The following is a 27,366-nucleotide window of genomic DNA, read 5'->3' as shown; positions in this document are numbered from 1 at the left end:
TCGCATTATCGCGTTTATTATTATTTAATATTAATAATTTTTTACGTTTTGCAAAATATTTATTTCTTTTGGTGTTTTATGCTGAGTAAAAGAAAACTTTCAGTGTGCGAATAAAAGGGTGATTTTTTTAAAAATTAGATTAGCATTACATTTTTAAATTAGAAGTTTTTAAATTATTAATTAAAAATTTTTTAATTAAATTTTAAATTAGATTTAAATTATTTATTTATTTATTTATTTATTTTTAAATTAGATTAAATTAAGTCAATGAATTACTTGATATTAATGTAACTAAAAGTGAGCTCTTAAATGTTATAGATAATATCAAGAATTTCCCGCATATAGTGAAGGAAACCGATAAGAGGTAAGAACAAAATACACCCGATTTTAAAGTGCCCGCTAAAAAATAACAGTTATTTCATTTGCTTCATATTTCAACTCTTTGTAATGTAAACGTGAAAAAAAAAGTAATTTCTGTTTGAGAGTAGATTGATAACAAAATTCGAAGACGGCATTTAAAAGACTCTCCGCAATTTCACCTGCATGTAAAAGAAACGATAAGCGTGAGCATTGCTTATAGAAAAAGAATAATCTGAAAAAGAGGTGGCGCCATCTAGTATAAAACTGATGAACTAACTAACGAAATGCGGTAGATCCCCTGTTCGCACAATATCCTAGTATTTATACCCGCACTATTTTGTAACTGCATATTTTTCATTTAGTTTCAATTTCTAGAATATACTACTTAGTATAATTTTATATGAATGGTTTATTATATTTTACATTGATTAGAATTTTTTTCTGACCTCATTCCTTATTTTTATTCTGTTTATCATTAGAAATATGTCGCCCCCCCCCGAATAATTAAAAAAATGAATTTATTGCAACATAATTTCCAAAAAATTTTCACTTTTGGAGCTATGTAATCGCCTTTATCGAGCATGAAATTAATGATAATGGTTATTTTATCAGGATTTATTTTAAAGAAAATCAGTGCTTCTTAAGTTCGAAATTGAATATTATGGTGATATTAAAAGTTTTGTGAAAATATTGCTCCTTTCAGTAACGCTGTCACAATCCTTAATTGCATATTCCAGTACTTATTATTTGAGTAAAATTCATCTTAATTAATTTTTACAATTTTGATTGATATTCACATAAGAGACCGTAAATAAAATGCAGTTTATAATTCTTTAAAATGATATTCAGTCTTTAAATCTCGCTTATAATGAAAAATATTCTACAAATGTAAATACTTTTATACAGTAAATCAAGCATGTTGTGATAATGCAGCTAAAGCTAAATATAGAATTTATATTATTTTCTAATGTTCTTTTAAACACAACATTCAAAAACTTTTTCATAGCTGAGCAGAAATTAATATCAATCTAAATTTATATGATGGTAAATGCATTACGAATGCCTTCAGTGTGCAAAACTCAATTACCTTAAGATTAACTTAATCATAGCAGTTTAATTTTCAGTTCCTTTTGAAGTGATAAATGCATTAATTATTAAACAGCATTCGTATTCTTCAGTTATCATATGATAGACAGCAAAACTTACTTCTCTGAAACGTTAAAAGCCAAGGAGAAATTGAATAAAAGCCTTAAGGCAACTTACCTATAAAAAGATAGACCATCCTCTGCTCAAGAATCATATAAGAATATCTTTATATCATTGACATGAAAGGATAATTAAATTAAAGCATTAAATGAACATAATGATTTAACATATATAATGACTGAATAATAACGATTAAAGCTTTCATTAATTTATATGCTATAGGAAAGTCTATAGAAAAGTAAGACGTAGCATACTAAATCATATAAAAATGAGATTAGCATACTTCTAACAAACAGAACTATGCTGATTGATTTACAGTTATGAATGCAAAATTCAATAATTCAAATCTTATTACTTTGAAAATTTGACATTAGGCCATATAAGAATTTTATTAAACTCGAAAACTCGATAAAAGAGTAAATTGGATTGGAATAAATAATGAGTCTCATACTTTTAAATGCGTAAATTATGAAAACAAATTTTTTTCAAGGATTACCTTCAGAATATTCATTTCTTTATTTTGTTTATAATTTGTAAACAAAAATTTTCCCCCTCCCTCGAGTTAAAACGTACATGATGAAACCTATTTAGAAAACAGCATGTGATCAATGAACCATTCCATTAAATTAATATGATCCTTCTAAAGGTGGTATCAGTTTAAAATTTATTTATTTGAATATAATTAAGAATTATTTTTTTTCAGGCTGTACAGAGTTAATGGGAACTGCTATGAGGCATGATTTTTCCTTGCCTATATATAAGGGAGAAATTACAGGTCCTACATTGGGTGTAGCTATCGAATGCTTGAACGAGAAAGATATTTTTTTTTTTTTTATTTTTAACTATATACAATAGGTAAAAGAAGTATGATGATTCAGAAATTATAGCAACACAGTATTTAAGTGTCAAAGGGTTCCTAGCATAAGAGTTTAAATGTGATATCAATATTTTTAATGATTAACATTTTTTCTGACAAGACTTACAAAGGTTTTAAACAACCTTTTATTAAACTGAAGTTTAATATAAAGGGTGCTCTGTATACAATCACGACTTGTGGTAATGCAAATTAAATATGAGCAGTCAGATCAATTTAAATTACCTTGATCAGTATTTTGAGACATCACAATTATGTACTAAGATACAAGATGGCTCAAATAATTTAATGCGTCGCAAATTTGCATCGAAAGAACGCAAAGCCGAAATAATGATACATTCTGCAAGGAAATTGAGAGAATTTTTCATATTTGATATACGATCTCCGGATCTACTGGACAGAACTACTGGACAAATAAAATTTGGTGTGAACATAGGCTGATATAGTACAAACAAAATAAACATTCAACAGTTACAATAGACACACATGCTCATGTGTAACACTCGTGGGAGTCTTAAGGTCTGAAACAGCGGTTGCAGAAGACACAAAAGAAATGGGTTAATAGGGGGTATGATCCCCTCTTACAGCCATACAGGCCTCGCATCGTGATGTCATACTGGAAATAAGGTAGTTTTATCATTGTCTGTGGCTACTCATTCCAATTACTGGGTCTCAATAATGTCTGTGGCTACTGGTCCCACTCATTCAGCAACGCTGTTTTCAGTTCCTTGATGGTTCTCGGATGCGGGGGGGGTGGCGAGTTGCAGTTGCCCACCCCAAATCGTCCCAGACACGCTCTATAGGGTTGAGGTCTGGAGAAATGGCTGGCCAATCCATCTGGCGAATATCCTCACTCTCGAGACATTCGTCGAACAGAAGAGCTCTATGTGGCCTCGCGTTATCGTCCTGTAAGATGAACTCGGGACCCGCTGCAGCCCGGAAAACGCGAACATAAAGCTCCAAGACCTCATCCCTATACCTCACACCAGTCACAAAGCCTCTGTCAAAGACATGGAGAGGAGTGCGCCTATCCAACATGATGCCTGCCCAGACCATTACACCGCCGCCTCCATAATTGTTGATTTCGCGGACTTTGGAGGGTAGGTAGCGGGTCGTTGGCTCTCTCCATATGAAAGTATGGCGAGAATGGGTGTTTAGGCTAAAAAGGGATTCGTCGGTGAGCAGAACGGTCGCCCATTGCTCCGTACTCCAATCACTATGCTGCCTGTACTATGACAATCGGACTCTCCTATCCGTAGATGTGAGCGGGACGCAAACAGCCGGTCTTAAGGCGAACAATCCTCTCTCATTCAGTATTTTGGAAACAGTCACCCTTGTTACACGGGTTCCTGTGGCTGCATATAGATCCCGAGAGAGCTGAAAAGCTGTAGCCCCTCTGTTACGCCCCGCTAAAATGGACAAATAGCGATCTTCTCTGACCGTCGTGGCTTTTAGACGATCTTGCCCAGGCTTTCTCTTGATGGATCCAGTATCCTGGAACTGCTTCCATAGCTTACACATGACGCTGGGCGTTAAATTAAACTCTCTGCATATCTGCACTTGCCTCTAGCCTCTCCACAATTCGCCACCTCATTCCATCATCTAAACGTTAGTGTTTACTAATTTTTACTGTTCCGATGTGAATTGAACCGATTGCTGCAAGATAACACCAACGAATTCTCCGAGGTGTGCTAGCGAACGCTATTCGTCTTACCTTCCACTAGCTTATATAGGCTGTTTTTTTGCTGGCTCCACCTACACACACGTGTACGGTTACGTATTTGCCGTACAAGATTTGCATTTTTATCTAGATGCAGTGGTTTTTCCTTCAGTTCAGTTCTTTTCATGCAATTCGATAAAATATGAAAATTCTCTTAATTTATTTCCCCACTATATTTAGCTAGAGCTGGCAGAAATCTAATCACGCTAGGAACTCTCTCTCTCAGGATCCAAAACCTCAGCTTAAATAACTACAAGCTAATTTGTATTCTGCTGAGGAATACGGAGAGCAGAAGTTATAAAGACCAAAATCATAAAAACTGCATAGTTTAACATCAGAAACTTTCGACTTTACGTCAAATTTAAGGCCTTTTGCAATGGAGATTACCATCGATATTATATACCGTATTCCTGAAACTGATTATAATACCTTTTTATCGCAACTATTGGTCACAGACATTAATTTTCAATTACAAAATATTTTCAAATTACAGAAATGTTCGTGTTTTGTGATTGCAAAATTTTAACCAATTAGTTTTTTTTTAAAATAAAGAAATCTAATTTTTATACGCTTGCCTGATCTTTATAGTTATTTACAAGCATGTAAGATTTATATTTATTTTAAAACATAAAACACAAAATATTTGGCTCCTGTATGACGGAAACTTACCAAGATATTTAATTTTAAAATTTAAGATCATGTTCATGCGTAGTATATAAGAGGAAAAGCAGACTGCTTGGCTATTGTATATAACTAAAAACGAAATATCAATTTTAAAAAGGCTTGTGATATTAATATATTATGATTTATGATATTAATGTATTAATGGTCATTTTTTTACAAAAACGAAATTTGATTCACAGAATCTTATAGCATTCGTGTTCTAGAAAAATGGCGTACTTTAGTCGGTAAATGTAAATGGCAAGTATAACTAATTTGTAACTTCATTCGCAAATTTGCAAAAAGAAAATGTCAAAAGGATTTCTAATATAAGAATTTTTTTCATGATTACTAGGTTATAATTCAAAAGTAAAAAAACTTCATGAGAATACTAATGACGTATTTTTAAAGCTTGAAAATTGATAAATTATTTGCGTAAAAATTCTTTCAGCATACGAAATTTAAGAAAAACATATTATAAAGAATGCTATCCGTGTAAATCGCAGAAAAATAATCACACAGTGTGAAAGGGTCCAAGAAAGAAGTCCTCGCTTTACTTAAGTAGGTTATTGTTAGTGCTGTAGTGTTCAATTTGTCATGGGGAAAGGAAAAGCATTCTAGGAGAAATTCTTAAACACGGGCGTTTTCGATGTTTGGAGAATAGAGATTATGCCCTCTCTCGATGCGAAAGAGTTAACTGGTCGTGACGTTTGACAATCTGTCGACAAATTTAGCGACAAAAATTAGTCACCAAAACCGTTGTCAGCTTGACGATACTTCGTCAAATTGTCGAGATACCGATTTACTCAATATTAAATTGTCATTGTCCTCATTGTCATTATCAATTGTCCTCAACCATTTTTGCCGTAACCACTCTTTTCACAATTGTCAGAAGATCATTCTCCACCCCTCTTTTTCTAAAAACTCTAAAAATGCATATGTATTTGTATAAATTTAGCTTAATTTTCATGAGATTTGTAAACTAAACAAGAAAAAAAAAAGTGCAGAAAATGTTGATAAATACCAAAACTTGAATAAAAGTAGTTTTTTAGCCTCAAAAAATAAAACAAAATGTCCTAAACAGCTAAAAACAGACTGACTGCATTTCGCCTGAAACTATGAATTATCCTCTTGGTTGAGGACTCTTGCTCTAGAATGTTCTTCCCACTTCAGCAACTTCATAATCAACTGTATGACTTCGTATTCCGGCTTCTTCCATACAATAAGTTCACAATTTGGCAAAGACAAGCGCCGTTAACTCTTCTCCTACAACCTGAATAATTTTGATTTCAACTCAACCCTAACCCGATTGCAAAATATGCTTTAATAACGCAGCCTTGAAAACATCCTACTTACATGTCTCGCTTCCGGCTCAGGTAACAAACTTTTTCCGACGCAGTTAAATTAAATCTAGACATAACTTATCAAAACGAACGTTGCTGTCTCCTGCTGTCCCTCCAACTGTCTCCTACTCGCCAACTGCATACAACAAGAAGTAGTATTTCAGCCCTTCGCAGAACTCAGTAAAATCATCTACAATCAAAACTGGCAGTTGACTTCATCGAAGCTCACATGGTATTTAGAAGGTAGCCGAAACCTTCCATTTCTTCAGCTCCTCCTTCAGCTTGCAGCTTTGCAGAGGATAAACCAATACAAGTTGCTCGACCTCCAAGCATACTTAATTATTCTTACTGGATACTAACGTACGGAATATGAATATTTTAAGTGTTAATCTCTGGCTTAATGAATAACATCCAGATGATTAATATTCTCATACTAATCCTTCAGTAAAGTAGCACTAATTGAAGGATAGAATTTGAAACATTCCTTTTCTTTAATTCTTCTGCCTAACAATTTTCACGCTTGCGTAAAAGGACTATACTGCTTGAGGGATAAACAGAACGTAAGAGCTAAAGTAAAACATAAGTATTTAAATCATGAGATTTACAAGTCAATGTTCATGAATAAATTTTGGCTCAGGCCCTCGACTCACGAACACAAACACGCCTAGAAAAGTAGGACCTATTCAGGTAAATGCATAAGCTGGGATAAAATCATATCGGTACCGTCATTCGTCGTGCAAAAGTTTTTTGACGAATTATGTTCTAAAATATAGTAACGTATAAGGTATTTCTCCTGCCTTCGTGGTATAATGATCAGGACATCCGGTGCGTATTCGAAAGGTTCATTGTTAGAGTCCCGGCGAGGACATCGCCCATTTTTCATACCTCCTGCTTCGAAATATCCTAATGTCTCTACAGTGGCCTCCCGTACTAAAAACAAATGTGGTGGATGACGATTCTCTACAGCAAGTATTTGGTGATTTAGTCCCCAATCGCCCTTTAAAAGGGGAGTATATCAGATTATTTTTGCACAAATTTTCCGTACACGCCAATTTAAATGATTTTAATACTTCCTTACATTTCTAAAAGTTGAGAGATCTAGTACTCTTCCTTTTAATTATGACTGGCTTTTAAATTGATATTTTAAGTTATTTTTATATTATATATTGAGTTTGACTTGCTTTGGTAGCATATACTAGTTTCGAAATACTAAGAGAAGTAAATTTTCGCCGAGTTTGAAATTAACTGCAAAGTTCTGGAAAGTTTTTAAAATAAATTTTTCATTTAAACATAAAACATTAAAAATTAGTTCATAAAACTTTGAACATAAACGCACTTCTTGTGCTACAGGGTCGATAACTATTTGTGGCGATGTATCTAAAAAATATCATGTGTACACCACATAACTTCCTTGCAAGGAATATTAAATTACACGGATTTTTCCTTGCATTTCATTTAAACGTATTGAATTGAATTAAATCTACTTCGTGTATAGCGCATAAACCACAATAGAATAAATGCACGCTTTAAAATTCAATATATTTGTTTACCACAGCGACACTCTGGCGCTAGCTTCACTTAATAGCGTTACATTTCGTTCATATTATAAATACGTCTATGTCGTAACGCAATTAAGAGGCAATCGGCCTAGTGCGGCCTTTACCAATATATCATAAATAGGGTATCTTTAATGATGAGTTGAATCCAGAATATTATAAATCAGAATGCATATAAATTTATATCATTTGAAGAATTATCTAATCGTTGCCACATGTTCTATTCAAATACTATAACAAATCTAAAACGTTGTATAAAACAAATTAAGCAAAAAAAAAAAAAAAAAAACCGGAAAAGAAACAGTTTTTTACAGACTATTCAGTATTTCTCATTGAATTAATTCAGTTCTCCCTTCCGACAAGGCAAAAATACATAAAAATTCAAAATATCTATATTAAAAATTACGAAGTACATCTTAAACACTTATTTCCTCGAATAAATTTCAGAATGGATTAAACATGATTTAATTCGCAATAATAAAATAAGGCGTTATCTCTGCTGTTGCGAAGCATAGTTTCTCTAGATGGCAACAAATCCGCTATTTTACCAAGTTTAAAATGTAAACAAGCATGTCCGTCATTGCAAAATTCATTAGCTGAGCTGCACTTAAACAACTTTTAAATTGTTGATAACTCCACAAATATTGCATGCAGATTTACTAAAGGCATAAAAACCTTAACCGGAAGATAATAACAACATAATTCAGTCATCTTTAAAGCAAAAAATACACAACTTACAATCATATAAAAGTAAAGAACCTGAGATCACTGAGTCGGTTAACAGAGTGGATGTATACGTTTGGTGCGACCGATTGCAACCAAAATACGAGGTGCACATCTACATGTTATAGCAGTCCTATATAGAAAATTTCAACATTCTGAGGCTACTCGTTTTTGAGTTATGCGACATACGTACGTACATTCGTAAGTACGTACGTGCCTGAAAATTTTCGCGGTTTTAATACTTCCTTTTTACTTCGTACAAGGAAGTAAAAAAGAGTCAAATTCAAATTTAAAAGTAGTGTGAACTGGTATTCAAAGACTGCGCAATAAATTTAAGCAAAGTTGTTACAAAACTCTAACCGGGGTAACAGTTTAAATGTCAGCAGCAAGTAAAGCAAAGCCAAATATTCATAAACTTAATAGAGATGACAGAACTAAAGTAATGTGGCCGCAATAGGCAGAAACAACACCCTCAGCATTCTGGTAAGGAAACTAAAAGAGAAGTTAGATTAAAGGCTGATATTAGTATAAATAGATAGTTACTGCAAATTGATAGTAAACCTATATATAAAACAAATAAGCTTAATTCGGCTTTAAGATAGTTTAAAACTTTGGATAACTTTAAATTTTCACTATAATGTGCAGCTCTTATTTCTAGTAAAAGAGAAAGACAGCATAAATTTTTACCAGTGTGTATTGTTTAGAAAAGGGAAAGAGACGAATTTATTTTAAAATCTGTAACAGTGTTATAGGTAGAATATGCATAGCATTATAATGGATTGTTAAAGCGAAAGAAATTTAAATAGAAGTTTTTAATCAAAATCTAATCTAGATGAGAAAATGAATTATTTTGTAATTTTTATGCTTACGTATTTTATCTAATAAAACACGGCGTGCGCTGGTTATCGTGTTATTTTAATGATTGGCTTTCGTGGATAACTGTCTAAGGAAACTGATTCATACTCATATTGCACATAGCAAAAACCACAAAATTATCTATGTAGCTAAGCCTTCTTCGCGGGACTCACCAAATTGAGTTACAACTGTTTAGCGGGATGAGACAATTGGTCACTGGCGGGTTTTACTATTATTATAAAAAATACTTGTACAATAAAAACAAGTTTTTTCCTTCGAAGTAGAATTGTATAAATAAGGTCACAGTCTGTTTATCATTTATGACTAAAAACTTAATTTTTAAATACAGTACTTTTCAATCAAAAACACTTCATCTTCAAGACGTACAATTTCAAGTAAAATTAATTTTATTCTGATGGCACTTATAAAACCACTTTTCACGTTACCATGATATTTGAATATAGTTGTTCCAGTATTTAACAATGCATGTAAATGTAATTTAATTTCATTTGAACTTTATAAATTTCTGCATATTAATATACAAAATTTATATACAACACAATTTAAGGCTTTATATTATAAGAGAAATAAAATATTGCAATAAATTAAATAAAGATCACATTAATGAAAGCAATTAAATGTTTGAAACTTATAAATAATTAAATCCTTCTAAATATTATATGTAAACTTTAATTTTTTCCCTAGTGATGCTACCTTAAAACAAAGAGGCTGTCGATTCGGGAGTTCTGAAATTTATAATGTCGGTAAGAATAAAAAACAGTTTATAGTTTACTTCTACATTTGAATTAATAAATTTAAAATTCAGTGATAAAAATAACTCAGCTTCTTAGCCATTTAAAAAAGTTTTTAATTTGAAATAATTGAGTAGTAATTAAAGATTAATCTTTTTATGTCTTCTTTACCCGTTTCCCCATTAGATGTAAATACAGTACAAAGTCCGTATTCCGGACGTCCAAAATCCGGAATAATCTATAATCCGGACCTCAAAGCCACAAACTTTACGCATGCGCGTACAGAATACGTATACATTACGCATGAGAGTAAAGAATGCGCATACATTACGCGCGTATGCTTTACGCATGCGCGCGTTGAAAGAAAAGTTTAATTAAGTAAACAAATAAATATTAAGCTTTATTTTGTAAATTTTGATACCCTTTAGGTCATAATTACTTTTTATTTCATGAATTACGGTTTCATATTTTAATAGTATAATTCTGCATGCCATCTTACCAGATTTAAATTGGTGATCTGTAACCCGGTAAAACCCCTAATCCGGAATCGCCGAAATCCCGACGAATCCGGATTACGGACTTTGTACATAAAATATAAAATTAATTTGTCTGATAACATAATCTAAAAAGGGCAAAGATAAACAATTTCTGAGCATTTCTTAAAAAAAAAAAGCCAAATTTATAAATTCGAGCAATTTTTTGCTTGCATCGACTGGCTCAGCTGAAATATAATAACGTTAGCACAAAAATCATTGAATCTTTCGACAACATTTTAAATGGCTTAAAGGAAGAATTTCCAATGAATTGTTGAGAATTCTTTTGATATAAATGAAACATTTATATTTTTTGAAACTTTAAATACCATTCTATTCGTTTCTTTGAAAATTATATTGAAAAAAAAAAAAATTTTTTTCCCAAAATGTATCGAAAAAAAAATTCGTAACTTCCCAAGCATTGTTTGAATATTTATAATACACTCATGTCCATAAATTAAGGATAATTCGGAGTCACGCGGAAATCGAACTCAAAAATAAATATATCACCTGTAAAATCACTACACACATCTCCAAGAATCATTTGCAAATTTCAGGAAGTAACCAGATGACACCGATGGTACTTCACAATGACGAGAGTGTAAGAGAGTGATACATAAGGAATACAGGCAAAGAAGTAAAATTCTTCGCAGGTGCTTTATAAGCATTTCAGTGCAATAACCGAATAGTTATGACACAAAGGACGCATTTGGATGATTTTTTACGTGGTAGAATTATCGACCGTGTGGTATGTGGGCGTACCCAACTGGAAGTATCAGACGGACTTGGAATTGCCCAGAGTGTCATCTCCAGGCTTTGGCAACGATTCCAAGATGATGTTAATGTGAGTAGACGTTACACACAGGTCGCCCCAGAGTTACAACGCCGAATGAGGACCGGTAAATACCGGCAGTTACTGCCAAAAGAAACAGGCAGAGCACAGCCTCAGACCTGTCTCATCAGCTCTCTTCAGCCACTGCTACGACAATTTCAAGGCAGACCGTGTACATACGCTTAGGGCAGATTGGTCTATATGCTTGTAGACCTGTCAGATGTGTTCCACTTACTGCAACTCACTGTAGCCTGCCGTTAGCCTGGAGTAGAGAGCATGCATTGTGGGCACCGCAACAGTGGGCTTGTGTGATGTTTTCCGACGAGTCCAGGTTTAGCTTGCAGTCTGATTCTCGCCGGACGTTCATATGGAGAGCTCCAGGTACCCGTTACCACCAAGAAAACATCATTGAACGACACCGTTACGGTGGTGCAGGAGTGCTCGTTTGGGGTGGAATTATTCTGGGTTCCAGAACTGACCTGCAAGTTCAAATTGGAACCATGACAAACCAAATCTATCGGGACGTCATTCTGGAACAACATGTACGTTTGTTTCGAGGCGCCATGGGCGCACAGTTTGTGTTTATGGATGACAACGCCCGTCCTCACCGTGCAAACATCGTAAGCGAATGCCTTTAATCGGAGGATATCACCTGTATGGACTGGCCAGCATTCTCACCGGACTTGAAGCTAGTAGAGTACGTGTGGGGACATGCTTGGCCGACGAGTTGCAGCCCGTCAACCTCCTCCTACATGTCTACCGGAACTTCGGAGAGCATTGCTTTTTGAGGGGTGTAATATCCCCCATGATCAGATCGATAATTTGATACTAAGCATGCCTAGGCGTTGTACGGACTGTATTGCATCGTCTAGGAGACATACAATGTATTAACAATCATACCAACCATGTAATATTCGGTTTTTGTTAATAGGTTTTTTTTGTAATTTGCTCCAGGGAGAAAAAATCGCTATTTTTTTTAATAATATCAAACATATAGCATCTTTTTTTGCTCTTTACTTTTTGTTTAATAAATAAGCTTTACAAATAAGTCAAATTTGTTTTGCTTCTAACACTTCCTTTGCCTGATTTTGCATTATCCTTAATTTATGGACATGAGTGTATTTGAGAATACATATATGGCAATCAAAATGCGCATATGCACATCCTTTCTTAGACTTTCCTGTTTCCATGCTTTTGATTCCTAGTTTTTGATTCACTAGGATTATCGATGCAGCAGACATGAAAATTGTGCACGGTCCTCTCCCAGAATTCGAACTTCGGAACGGTCGATTAAGCGTCAATGTGCTTCAACCTTACGAAGCAACGCGCTAAGGAGGAAGAAGATAGCTTATATACTCCCCCTTTTAAAGGAGATTAGGTTCCCAATTGCCAAATTCTAGGGGGGGACAGAACTATTGTCAACCAGGCTTTTTTAGTTCGGGCGTGACTTGTAAAATTTTCTAGAATATTTCGAGTCAGGAAACTAAAGAAATTTAAAATGCTTCCGCCGGGATTCAAACTCCAGACATCCCGATTAAGCTTCGGATGGCCTTCCATTTACACCACAAAGGCACGCGGAAAGGAATGAGTTAATATCATTGTAGGTTAAATAGGAATATCATTGTAGGTTAGCTAAGAAGATATTTACATTTGGAAACGAAAAGTTATTTTGCATAAAATATTGCAGTTTTTTATCGTCCTTATTTCTCAAAATCAGAAGAACTGTTAGCTTTAAATGCATAATTTACTCAGAAAACAGAAATGAGAAAATACTCAGAGGAGCAAATTTTCAATTTTAATCTTAAACAATGTCAAAAACATTCGAAAAATGAATTTTATTTATTAATGATCGTTTAAAGTGCTATGCAATTATTTAGTACATTTTTTACTCTTTTTACAGTTTGTATTGAAAGGATAAAATATCTTAAAATTAATCAAAAAATACAGATCCTGTTAATAAGTTAATGACATTTTTAGAGGTACACAAAAAGTTGAAACAACGTTTTCTTTAACACAATTAAAAATATGAAAATATTTAGTTTTAACAATGCTTTAATCTTGCGAATTTATTACCTGTCAAGTACATATTTGAGTAAAAATTATACCTTTGTTTGGTTTGATTTAAAATAGTTAAAGCAGTTTCTCCCATTTCTCCACTTTTTTATATACTCATTGATCATTTATTATATTATTTTTATTAAAAAACAAAATATCTGGTCTTGAAGGGTCTTTTTTATCTATTGAAAAAGAAAACTTCAAAGATTTAGACTTTATAGACTTAGCTTAAGACTAATAAATCAAGTTTTTGGACATTTGCAATATACAGGTTTGCTTTTTTTTTGCTGTTAAAGTGTATTTTGTTTATGAAATGATTTAATAAAGAAGTATAATTAAAAAACAAATATTATGCAGCATCTACTTTTAGCTTACTTACGTACTTACGCTCACTTTCCGATTTGTTTGGCCTATTTAATCAAACCTTCTGTAAACTATGGAGTAAATAAAAGGTACGCGTAAGGAAAGTAAGCGTAATAAATATTTAAATCTAAGGAGGAAAATTCTCTGCTCTGCTAATTTCACTTTATTGAACATTGTTATTTTAAATTAAAAATCACAAAGCACAAAAGTGTAGCAATGTTTAATAAGCTGGTAACAAAATGAATCCGTGGTCCCAGATAAATTGCTCGTCATCCGAAATGGAACATCATCGAAGAAATATCCGATAAGTTTGACTTTCTCACACTAAGTGGACTTTGATAGGCAATAAAAATGAGTAGTTTTGTAGCACATACGCGAATCATTATATGTACTAGAATTGCACGTTTTTCTTCTGTTCCTTTGTTTGGGAAGCTTAAGTACATCCCTTCGTAAACATGGCAATCATGCGAGCAGGTGTCTGAGTTGGGCAGAGGAAGAAGTGTGGCTCACACAAATTGTGAATTATAATACGTAGTCTGTCTTTCTCCAGTTTTCGGAAAGACTGATTGTGACTCCATAGCCGATATTTCGGAAGTATATATGCTTCCAACATATCGAAGCACGTGCTGTTCGAAATGAAGCCATCGTAATGCGATATGGTATCTATGGATGCAGCAGGAATGGACTTCTTGCGTCCATCCTTCATCTGCACATAAGAAGGATCGCAATCAGACTCAGGAGAAGACTGAAAGATTTGACGGTATGTTGTGCCTGCTACAATTTGTAATTTTTAGCAACAAAAGTGCTTTTCACTGTAAACGGGGCTACTTTGCTTGGTCGTACGACAGATGACGGTTGTTATGTAAGTACAAGAATCTCCTGCAAAACCTTCGTATTTACATGCATATATTTCTTCCTGTCTCATCGTAGTAAATTTATTTTGGCATTTTTTTGGTCAATTATTAAAATTGTTTGCTTCATGTATAAGCCTATGCTGTATAATGAAACATGCTGTTGATTTATGATGTAGCACAGTTCCTGAAAACTGTGCCACATGAATCAGGTTTCAAATCACGGGAGAAAATCAGCGATTTTTTAGCAGCATAAAAGGCACCTGAAGACCAAAAATTTATGCATTAAAGCCAATTATGAATTTTGGTACTCTAAAAGCCAAAACGAGATAACATATTTAGTATGTTCTCTTGAATACGTTCTTATGTTATTCTCTTATAAAATTACATATATAAGAGAAGGGAAGTCGCATTTCTCAGATCTTATACAAACGAATCGCTGTTTATTATTAAGATATTATAAATCAGATTGCTAGTATAATAAATTTTTAAATTCTGATTTCAATAATTGGAAAGTCAGATAATAGATTCTTCATTCTTATATACTGTTGCGTGCGTACGGATTCGTTACTAAATGAATGCACAAGTCCGATGAAAAATGAACAAAAATTTATTATTATCACAACAAAAATGCTTAAATTTTCTCAAATTATCACGCAGTATTACAATATCTCACAGTAGTTTTCTTTTAACTACTCAAATGTCCAATGGAACGTAATTCAAAACAGCTAAAGAACGCTAATCCGCGAATTCGCTACAATCAACAACAGTAGTTTTCTAAACAACAACAAATTAAGCAACTACTACAAACTGAGATGTTTTCCTCCTTTTATAAGATTTTAAAATCACGCGCTAGAATTTTCCAGCACTTTCTCGAAATCAAAAAGAGATATTTATTTATTTAACGCACGCGCTCTTGTATTTTTAATTTTTCCGGCTTAGCTTTCTTTTAATATTCGTCACGCGCTGCACTGCGCGAGAAATAAAACCATTTAATTTATAATTGAACTAACATTAGCTTTTTAAATACCAAATTCGTAACATTGCCCCCTTCCCAAGGACTGCACGTCCCGGGCAGTACAATCCCTGGACAGGAAGCTAAACTTACAACTGTGGTATAAATGCAACTGAGGCATAAACATTACATTACAATATCAAACAATATAAACAATAAATGCAATAACTAACTTAAAGAAATCAAATGCTATCAAATACTAAATACAAAACAAATACTAAATACAAATCAAATACTAAATACAAATCAAATCAAATACACATTTATAAACAAAAAGGACCATGGTCTGATACTATTTACAATTATTTACATTACGTACTATGGCCATAGTAATGAGCTAACCTGTCGTAATGAACGACTTTAGGTTTAGAGTTCGAAGACTTATGAATCCGAACCACGACGTCATTCAGCCTGTTTAGGACTGTGTACGGCCCATCCCAAGGTGACTGTAATTTCGGACAAAGTCCTTTCCGTCGAGTCGGATTCCACAACCACACCTTGTCTCCTTCGTGGAATTGATGTTCAGTAGCTCTTGTGTCGTATCGGGTCTTCATCTTCTCCGTCGCCAAGTTGACTCGCTCTCGTGCAAAATTGTGCATCACTTCAAACCGGGCCTGGAGATCTTGAATATATTCCTCAGACGATGAATGAGCATCCGGAGGGCGGCCAAACAATAGATCACAAGGCAGACGAAGGTCACGACCGAAGAGCATCTGTGATGGAGAATAGCCGGTAGTCTCGTGGACAGCACTGCGGTAAGCCAGTAAAAAGAGTGGTAATTTCTTGTCCCAGTCCTGCTGGCTTCTGGAAACCACTAATGAGAGGTTATTAAGGATGGTTCGATTGAACCTCTCTACCATGCCGTCCGACTGGGGATGCAATGGCGTCGTTTGAGTTTTGTCAATGCCAAGTAGTTTGCATAGTTCTTTGATTACTGCCGAGGCAAAATTCCTTCCCTGATCGGAATGTAACTGAAGAGGCACTCCGAACCTGGAAATCCAGTGCTGTATCATTACCTCAGCTACTGTGACTGCCTCTTGATCAGGAATAGGATAAGCTTCAGGCCACTTGGTGAAGTAATCAATGACAACGAGTATGTATTTGTTGCCATCAGCAGTTCGTGGCAGAGGTCCCAGGATGTCAAAGGCGATACGTTCAAAAGGCGCACCTACGTTGTAACGTTGCAGTCTGCCTCGGCTGCGTTTCCTCGGTCCTTTCCGACCTGCACAGGCATCGCAAGATCGGCACCACTTTTGCACGTCATTCTTTGCATTATTCCAGTAAAAGCGCTCACGAACTCTCTGTAAGGTCTTCATAATTCCAAAGTGACCTCCTGTAGGGCTGTTATGTAGTTCTTTGAGGACATCAGGAATCCGGGATCTTGGAAGTATCAGTTGCCATCGGAACGTCTTCCCATCATCCGACTCGAATTTCCGGTATAAGACGCCGTTTCGAATGTGAAGTGAATCCCAGAGTGCCCAGTGTTGTTTTGTTGTAGGACTACAGATAGAAATGTCCTGCCATGTAAGTTTTCTGTTTGATGACTCTATTAAATCAAGTATGGGTTTAATGTCGCGGTCTTCCAGCTGGTCTTTCCTGACTTCATCATCACTCCACTCGATCAGTCTCGATCAGCCGATGTTGATGTTGTAATTTGTCTTGCGACCGGAGTCAGCAGCTCGTATTTCGCTTCCACCCTGGAACAATATCGGCAGCTTTCTTGGCAAGGTCTTCTAGACAGGGCGTCGGCGTTTCCGTGTGATTATCCCTTACGATGATGGATAGTGATGTCATATTCTTGGAGTCTCTGTATCCACCTGGCTATTTGACCCTCAGGATTTTTGAAATTTAAAAGCCAGGCCAATGAGGCATGGTCCGTGCGGAGGAGGAATTTTCTCCCGTATAGATAATGATGGAAATGTTCTACAGCTTTGACTATGGCGAACAACTCTTTCCTTGTGACACAGTAATTCCTCTCCGGTTTAGACAGGCACTTGCTCCAGTAAGCTACTACACGTTCTTGGCCGTCTATTTCTTGGGACAAAACAGCACCGACACTTTCACTGCTCGCGTCGGTGTCGAGAATAAACGGTCTGTCGAGCTGAGGATACGTCAGAATTAGAGCAAATGTTAAAGCTTCCTTTAAGTTGTTAAATGCATCCTCGCATTCCTTTGTCCACAAGAATCTTTGCTTGCTCTCTGTCAGCTTGTGAAGTGGTCTTGCGATGGAAGAAAAGTTCTTCACGAATCTCCTATAGTAGGTGCAAAGCCCTAGGAAGCTTCTCAGCTGATGGACATTTTCGGGACGCGTCCAGGATTTAACCGCTGATACCTTTTCAGGATCCGTGCGCACACCTTCTGCGGAGATGACATGTCCCAGGTAAGTCACTTCCTTTCGAAACAATTTGCATTTAGCGGGAGTCAGCTTCAGATTGGCCTCTTTCAGTTTCTGAAGCACCTTTCTAAGATTTTCTAGATGCTCTTCAAAACTCTTTCCGATGATGATGATATCGTCCAGGTATATCAGACAGGCTTCGTAGGAAAAGCCTTTCAAAACAGTCTCCATAAGACGTTCGAATGTTGCCGGCGCATTACACAGTCCAAACGGCATCACTTTGAACTGCCAAAATCCTTGTCCCGTAGTAAATGCCGTCTTTTCTCGGTCATCAGGATGGATTTCTACCTGCCAATACCCACTCTTTAAATCAAGTGTTGAGAACCACTTGCTTCCAGAAAGAGTGTCCAAAATGTCGTCAATTCTAGGAAGAGGGTAACTGTCTTTCTTCGTAACCTCATTCAACCGGCGATAGTCAACGCAAAATCTTGTTGAGCCGTCTTTCTTTCTGACGAGAACGATGGGAGATGCCCATGGACTCGCTGAAGGCTCGATGACATCGCCTTCTTCCATATCTTTTAACAGTGTTCGCATCTCTTCCTGTTTAGCAAACGGTAGACGTCTTGGATGTTGCTTGATCGGGGGATGATCGCCAGTATCTATTCTATGTTGTGTCAAACTAGTTCGACCCACGTCAGAAGACGAGCGGGAGAAAACAACTTGAAGATCTTTAATGACGCGATCGGCAGCATTTTTCTCTTTATCGTTTAATTGTGCATTCTGCAATAACTCCGATGTAATGCTCTCTGAGGACACGAATTCTGGGATGTTACTCTTTCTTTCAACGCTGGTTACTGGAGTACATGTTGCAACCACTTCACCTTTCTTAATAACTCTCGACTTTTCAGTTACATTGGCGACTCTCACCGGGATAACCGTTCTGGATAGGTCGAGGAGTGTTGAGGCTCCTAGTACTCCTTTTGGGATATTACAGTTATTGGGATATTCTATGATGCCGTAGCGGAAATTTCTATTTTCGGCTATGGATCCAGGAAGTAAAATTTCTGTTCTTGCCGGTATTGTGATATAGTCTTGTGCTATGATTTTATGGACAGATTTAACTTCTTCATCATTAACGAGAAATAACGCTATGTCCTCAGATGTAGAATGCAATTCGTTATTTTTAAAATCCAAGGAAAAATTGTATTTCCTTAGAAAGTCCAATCCGAGTATGCAAGAATCAGTGATCTCTGCTACATATGCCGTGTGATGGTAAGCGGCACTTCCAAACGTGATGTTAACATTTACTTTTCCGTCGATGTCGATCTTCTCACCGGACACTGTCTGGAGGGTAACGCAGGGCGGCGTCCAGATAAGTTTGTTTCCTAGTTGCTGAGCCAAATCTTTTTGGATGATGGTGACGTTGGCTCCTGTATCTATAGTCATATTGCACAGAACTCCATTAATATGTCCTATTATGAAAAGTCCATTACTGCCGCCTCTCATTGCAGATATCTGAAGCGCTTTAAACGGGGGCTTTTCATTATCTGGCAACCTCCGCCCCGCGAGATGGCCACTAATTAGTTTCCCTGCTGCTTGTTAGAAGCGGTCTTAACATCAGTTCCCTGGGGTGTTTTACAGTTTCGTCGTATGTGTCCTTCAGCACCGCAGTTCCAGCACTTAACGGTCGGTTTCTTCTCACCAATATTCCGTCTCAAGGCGTTCAGTTGTCTAGTTAAATCGTCAAGTCGAGCGGTGACTTGATCCCCTGGCTCCTGGACTTGAGCAGCTCTGACTGGGTGGCGGCCTCGACGAGTGGCTTGATGGGCTGCCTCAAATTTCATGGCGTACACTAGAGCACTTTTTAAATCTTTCGCATCCTGTTATGTTACTAATCGTCATGGCACCAATAAGTTATGATCAAAAATGTCATGTACCTATAATGTTATGGTTTCCTAAAGGTCTGGTATCTAAAAGGTTTCCTACTCTGTTGACATAACACTTAAAATTTTTTAACAGTAATATACTAATATCAATAAGCCCTGTACATTTGCGTTGTGTTTTCGGATTAACCCTGAAATCAATTTGAGAATGAGACTGGTGAAAATCATTGAGCACACACACAAAAAGAAATAAATAAACATTGACTGATCAAGAAAAGTGAGCCTATTTGTTAAAATTTTTAAGAGTTACTTAGTCCAGTAATTTGTAGGCAATTAATATTCAATCAGAACTGTTAACATATTGATTATTACACAGTGCAGAATTAACTTAGTAAGCAAATCATATTCAAGCTGAACTGTAAAATATTGCTTTCAACAAAATGCATACCTCTACAGAGTAATATTACTTCTGTCTTAGACTCAATAATATCAAACTATTATTGCTATTACATTCAGATAAATATGATCAGATAAAACTTTGGATAAATTAACAATACCCTCCCCGGGGAGAAAAAAAAAGAATAATTAACAAGTTATACATTCCAAAAAACATTTCACACAGAGTAATCAATACCAATGTAATTCTGGTTATTGCACATAGTAACTTTCTATTTTCAAAAGAATGATTTAACCGGGTAATATGTTAATTAAAATCAGCTATTACATCCTACAAGCAATTTAACTCAGAATAATCAATACCAATGTAATTCAGGTTATTGCACATAGTAACTTTCTATTTTCAAAAAAATGATTTAACCGGGTAATATGTTAATTAAATCAGGCTATTACATCCTACAAGTAATTTAATTCAGAATAATCAATACCAATGTAATTCAGGTTATTGCACATAGTAACTTTCTATTTTCAAAAGAATGATTTAACCGGGTAATATGTTAATTAAAATCAGGCTATTACATCCTACAAGCAATTAATCCCTAAGAGGAGCAGAAAGCTCAAATAATGACACCTTTACCAATCAATCTTCACCAAGAAAGAAATTCACAAGTTCAATTAAATAATTTAATGAAGAATAAATTTCCTTAACCAATCTGACTAATTTACATTCACTGTTTCAATTAACTAATTTAAATAATGATATATTTCCTTGGCCAATCTAATAATTAACTTTATGGACAACAAAATGATTTCATTAGAATTAGGTTAATTTACTCAACTACAAAAATTTTAATTCAACTAATTAAGTTATTTCAATCACTATTAACTATTTTAGTTGTTAGAATTACTTATTAGAAATGTCTATTAAACTTTACTATAAGAATTAACTATTATAATTTTCTTTTTTTTTTAAATATCAGACCAAAAAATAAAAGAAAACAGATAGAAAAACTTATCTGATGAAATACAAGCTGCAGGTGAACAGGAGGAGGAGAAATGCCCTCATATTTAAAAATTATCAAGATGCCAATGAGGACGGCTGCTGAGCGTAGTAGAAAATGAGAAGAGTTCATAGGTGGATAGTTTTCCAAAAAGTCCAGCAATTACTATTGATTTAAGAAGCACTACGGAGGTTCTCTTTGATGTCCAATCCAAAATTGAAGTTAGCAATTTTGTCGTGGCGACACCGGAGCTAGCGATGCAGAAGACTCTTGATGGCGGCAATTAATTCTTAAAGATTAGGAATATCGATGCAGATGGAAACTCTATTCATGGAGGAGAATATTGAAGTGATGCATTATGTAATAGCAACACAGGAGCTAGCGATGCAGATGAAAACTCTATTCATGGAGGAAAATATTGAAGTGTAGCATTAAGTAGTAGCAACACAGGAACTAGTGATGCAGATGAAAACTCTATTCATGGAGGAGAATATTGAAGTGCAGCATTAAGTAATAGCAACACAGGAACTAGCGATGCAGATGAAAACTCTATTCATGGAGGAGAGACTGAAATTTCTTCTTAACGGCACTAGAACTAGGCATCACCTTTCTTAGCATTTTTCTATTGTAATTATCTTTGAGTAACTTACATATTAAGGCACGGCAATTAGGAGCCTATAATTTAGTCGAGGTCATATTGCGTGCAACTAAGTCCCTCGTTCAAAACTCCAGGGCAAGAAGCCCGTAGATCCAAAGGCGGAAAAATGCATTTTCCGAAATGAAATTCCGCTGCCAACGAGACAGCGTCCGATGGTAAGTAGAAAGTGCAGAAAAGTGTAAAAAAGTGAGCTCGTCCCATAAAACAACCCGTTAAAAGGGAGAGCGCCGGACTGCCAAGTTGGCGCAACCCATTTTTCGCCGAAAGTTGAAATAGTTGCAACCACAGCATACCCTCATGTTATCAAACTCGCCAAAACCACTATTTTGAAACCTCAACGGAAAATCTATGTCGCCAAACCCTCGCCAAATAAACACAACCTGCGAACGGGGAGATTAGGAATTTCAACAACCCTGCAAAGGTCCCAACGAAAGAACGCTGAAAACTCGCAAAGAGTGACTTTTTAACCGGAAAGAAGGCATTTCATCCCCCTTTAACTAAATCACTAGCGAAACGAAGAAAAATCTACTAATTAAAGCTCATAACTGAAATGCAATTAAAGTTAGAAAAATGAAAGTTATGCCAAATTAAAGAGCTAATTTTTCTGCAACTAATGATATTAAATACTAAGAAATCAAATTAATTTTTGACATGAAAAACTGAGTTTATTACGCAGGAAAAATACTTATCCATTGTTTGCGTGTACAAGAATGAAGACGCAGTTTGCGTAAACTCGGAAAGCCGAAATATATTACACTAGAATTAATAGGCCCAAAAAGAATATAACCAAACTTGTGTAGCTCAAATTTTGAATAATTACAAATTAAAATTTTGATTTTTATGAATCACTTAATTAAATTAAATTCGCTACACAACATCCCACCGATGATCGTGAAAACAGTTTTTTGGCGAAGCCAAAAAAGTTTTAGGACCCACAGACAATGGAAAAGTTTTACATAAGTTACTAAATACGAAGAGGGAAAAAAACAGTACATAATGGTACCACATGTTAATCACAAAGAAGGATACATATACCTATTTATAATTAATCCTACCATAATTGTATTGTTAGCAAATCCAAATCCTACCATAATTGTATGGTTAGCAAATCCAAATCCTACCATAATTGTAAGGTTAGCAAATCCAAATCCTACCATAATTGTATGGTTAGCAAATCCAAATCCTACCATAATTGTATGGTTAGCAAATCCAAATCCTACCATAATTGTATGGTTAGCAAATCCTTTAGTGAACCGAGTAAGAGGGTCAAGAAGTGTCCCCTGGCACACAACAAGCATACATCAAACAAAATAAAAATGTTGTCAAATAACACGCGACACGCTCTAAAATAAAATGTGAAAAGTAAAATGTAAAATCACGAAACCCCCCCAAAGGCAAATCAAGTGAAAAGTGTGTAAAAATAAAATATATGTAAATAAACAAACACCACTGAGTATACGAGTGTTTAAAGCAAACAATTCAAGAGCTACTGGCGCTTGACACAAAATGTAAACAAACTAGTTCTTGCAATCACCCATTGAAGTGACAATATCAACTCAAAAGTACACTTAAAGAAAAAGTGTACCGTATAAATCCTAAGTTTCCCTAACACACAGAATTTCACTTCCCTAAGAACTGACACCCCACCAATACGAGAGGGCAAATGAGTAAACACCGCGACTGTACAGCGCCGACTAAACTACTAATAAATTCTTGGCATAAGAAAACTAAAAACGAGTTGCACTAAGAAGAACAGAAGACAATCACCACGAAGTGTTGGCTGGAAAACTATCTAGTCAAAAATTCTAACCGAAACAAATCCCGACTACCATGGCTAAGGGATTTCAAGAGAGAGAGAAAAAAAAATTTTGAACTTAAGAAAATGAGAAAAGCGGGGACCAGCCCAGCAAAACCTCCAAAAAAAAAACAAACCTGGGCTATTGAGACTAGAAAGTTCCCAGCCAAGACAACTTGATCACAACCTCACATGCCAAAACATGTAAAATCCAAATGCAACACTCGACCAATGATAAGCCAAGAAGACTACAACAACTATACTAATTGATTATAAAATTTGACTACAAGAATACAATTACCAGAAACAAATAATAATTTAACCAAAATTGTATACAAAACACACTATTTCTCAAAATATTTCATTTCACTTTTTCGACACAAAACCATGTGTATCTCTAGGCCTTATATGGTAAGGTGAATCGTGTGATGAGTTCTTTACATTATCTGTCAAAATTGAGTCATCCTTTTGAAGTGTGGGAAAAATAATTCTCTCTGGTACCTTCGTGAGTCTGTCCACGTGTATCGTCTGAATCCGATCAGGATTTGTAATTGAAGAGATTTTATAGTTAACTTTAGTCAGTTTTTCAATAACCCTGAAAGGTCCCTGATTCAATTTAGAGAGTTTTCTAGCCATACCTGGCTGAACTACTGGAGTGTATAAATACACCAAATCTCCCACTTTTATGTCCTTATCATGAGAATTCTTTCCACGTAAATTTTCTTGCTTATTAGCAGCCTCTGTTAAATTCTGATTTACTAATTTAAAAGCCTTTTGTAATCTCAAAACCAAATCTTTAGAATAATTGTTTGTGTCATCATAAGTTCTAAAATTGGTTTGCAATAATAAATCAATTGGTAAGCACAAATCCCTGCCATATAAAATAAAAGCTGGACATTCCTGAAGTGCACTATGACGACCAGTTCTGTGTGCCAATAAGGCAAAAGGCAGATGTCTATCCCAATCCTCCTGAGTTTGAGAAACTAAGTGGCTAAGTGAATTAATTAAGGTGGCATTTAATCTTTCTACTACACCATCAGACTGTGGATGATAACTCGTAGTAGTATGTTTAGTAATCCCCAATTTCTTATAAACTTCCATTATAGCTTGAGAAATAAAATTAGTACCTTTATCTGTAACAATGTGCTGAGGTATACCATGAGTTGAAATAAATTGTTCTAATTTCTCAATTATGGATATGGATGTAGTGTCCTGCAAAGGATAAGCTTCAGGCCATCGTGAAAAATAGTCAGTTACGACCAAAATATATCTGTTGCCTGCCGTAGTAACTGGAAGGGGACCCACTATATCCATCGCAATTCGCTCAATGGGACGGGTAGCCATAGGCATTCTCATAAGGGGAGCCTTATGAGCAGGTCTATGACCCCTCCTCTGGATACAGGAGTGACAGGACTTAATGTAATTGTGCACCTGTTTATGCATACCCTTCCAGAAAAAAGACTTTTGAACTCTATGAAGTGTTCTGTGATAGCCTGAGTGTGCAGCAGTAGGAGAATCATGATGCTCCTGCAAAATTCTTAATACTAGTGTTTTAGGAACAACTAGTCTATCTTGTTTCAGCCAACGTGACTTGAGTTTCTTGTATTTGCAATACAAAACATCTTCCTTTACAAAAAATATCTGAGAATTAGGTGTAGGAGACTTATTATTCTTAAGATCAGTTACAATCTGTTGGCAAGAAGGATCAGAAGCTTGTTCTTTTTTGAATAAATCCAACAATTCAGGAGTAATGGAAGTTTGAATTAAATGTGTAACATTTACTGCTCTAGATAAATAGTCTGCTGTTAAATTTAATCTACCTGGTTTGTGAACAATCTTATAATCAAACTGGGATAAATCTATAATCCAACGTGCAATTCGAGAAGTGGGATCTTTAAGTTTTAAAACATGAGATAATGAAGCTTGATCAGAATATACTGTAAATGGTTTACCAAGAAGATATTGTCTAAAATGTGCTGTGGCCCAAACAACTGCCAAAATTTCCCTCTCTACAGTACTATAACGTGTTTCAGGACCTTTTAATTTTCTACTAGCATAACAAATTGGATGTTGGAAACCGTTAGAATCTTCTTGACACAAGACAGCACCCAATGCATAATTAGAAGCATCTGTACACAAGGAAAAAGGTTTAAGAAAATTAGGTAAAGCCAAAATGGGTTCATTCAGAAGTTCAGCTTTTAGAATATCAAAAGCATGCTGAGCTTCATGTGACCAATAAAATGGAACTTTATCTTTAGTGAGCTGAGTTAAAGGAAGTGCCTTTTGGGCAAATTTGGAATGAACCTTCTGTAAAAGCCAATAAGGCCTAAAAATCGCCTAACTTCCTTCCTATTTTTAGGTGCAATAAAACTCTGAATGGTCTTTAAATTTTTATCATCAGGCTGTATAATACCCTTGGTAACTTTATATCCCAAATACGTAATTTGTTCTTTCAGAAAATGACATTTAGAAGGTTTAAGTTTTAAATTATGCTGTTTTAGTCTATCAAAAACTAACTTCAATTTTTCCAAATGTTCATCAAAAGTTTTAGAAGCAATGACAATATCATCAATGTAAATCCCTATTTTTAATGGTGAAAGATTGGCCAAAACTATAGACATCAACCTTTGAAAGGAACTAGGAGCATTTCGCATGCCAAAAGGTGTTCGTAACCACTCATAGTGCCCAGAAGGAGTCGAGAAACCACTTTTGAAGGTGTCATCAGGATGAATTTTCATCTGGAAAAACCCTGAAGTTAGATCAAGTGTGGAAAAATAATTCGAATCTCCTAACTGTTCTATCAATTCAATCATGGAAGGCAGAGGAAAACTGTCTTCTATCGTTTTCTCATTCAACTTGCGGAAGTCAGTGACTAAACGGTAGGTGTTATCCGCTTTCTTAACAAATAAAACAGGAGCACTGTAAGGGCTGTCACTTTCTTGAATGATGTTGGCTTCAAGCAGCTCTGCTACCTGTCTATCTAATTCATCCCTGAGATGGTAAGGTACTTTGTAAGGCTTTTGCCTAACAGGAATATTATCACGCAAGTTGATGTTGTGTAAGATGGTGTCACACCTTGTTAACTCAGTGACTGAGGCAGCAAAGATGTTACTATACTGATTGAGAAGGTGTGATAAATGTTGTTGTTGCTGCTCAGGTAAATGTGTAAGATCAAATTCACCACCCCAAGACTCGAAATCCTCACCTGTTTCTATGGTGGTATTGTTTACAAGTTCAGAGTTATGTGTGATGACATTCACAGGTTGGGCACTGGCCAATTTCATTCCTTTATTGAGATGTAGTGTATTCGGTGAAAAATTTGCAATTTTGACATAAAATTCGTTAGATGAAGAAGTCTGATTAACTGACCTGGCTATGGAAAATTGACTTTGCGCATGTTCTATTAAAGGTTCAATTAAGACAGTATCAGTAGTGAAATTTACAGAACGAGCAGTGAGCTTAATGATATTTTCAGAAAAAGGTGGTAATTTATGTTTGGTTACAGAGTAACAAAATGACTGAGAAACTGAAGTTGAGAAAACCTTATTATTCATAGCACTAGGCTGACTTAGATTCCATTTAAGAATTACATTTGATCCT

The 27,366-nt window shown here is 35.4% G+C and overlaps 1 pseudogene; it reads left to right on the top strand.

Annotated features, from left to right (window-relative positions):
- Nucleotides 1–27,366, top strand: part of LOC146995106 (acetoacetyl-CoA synthetase-like) — a 57,775-nt pseudogene that overhangs the window by 21,430 nt on the left and 8,979 nt on the right.

Source organism: Stegodyphus dumicola, chromosome 10, assembly GCF_044657685.1.
Source record: "Stegodyphus dumicola isolate Sdum_Otavi_A_Nest chromosome 10, ASM4465768v1".
Lineage (NCBI taxonomy): Eukaryota > Metazoa > Arthropoda > Arachnida > Araneae > Eresidae > Stegodyphus > Stegodyphus dumicola.
Note: the sequence above shows the minus strand (reverse complement) of the source record. Positions and strands in the feature narration are given on the sequence as shown.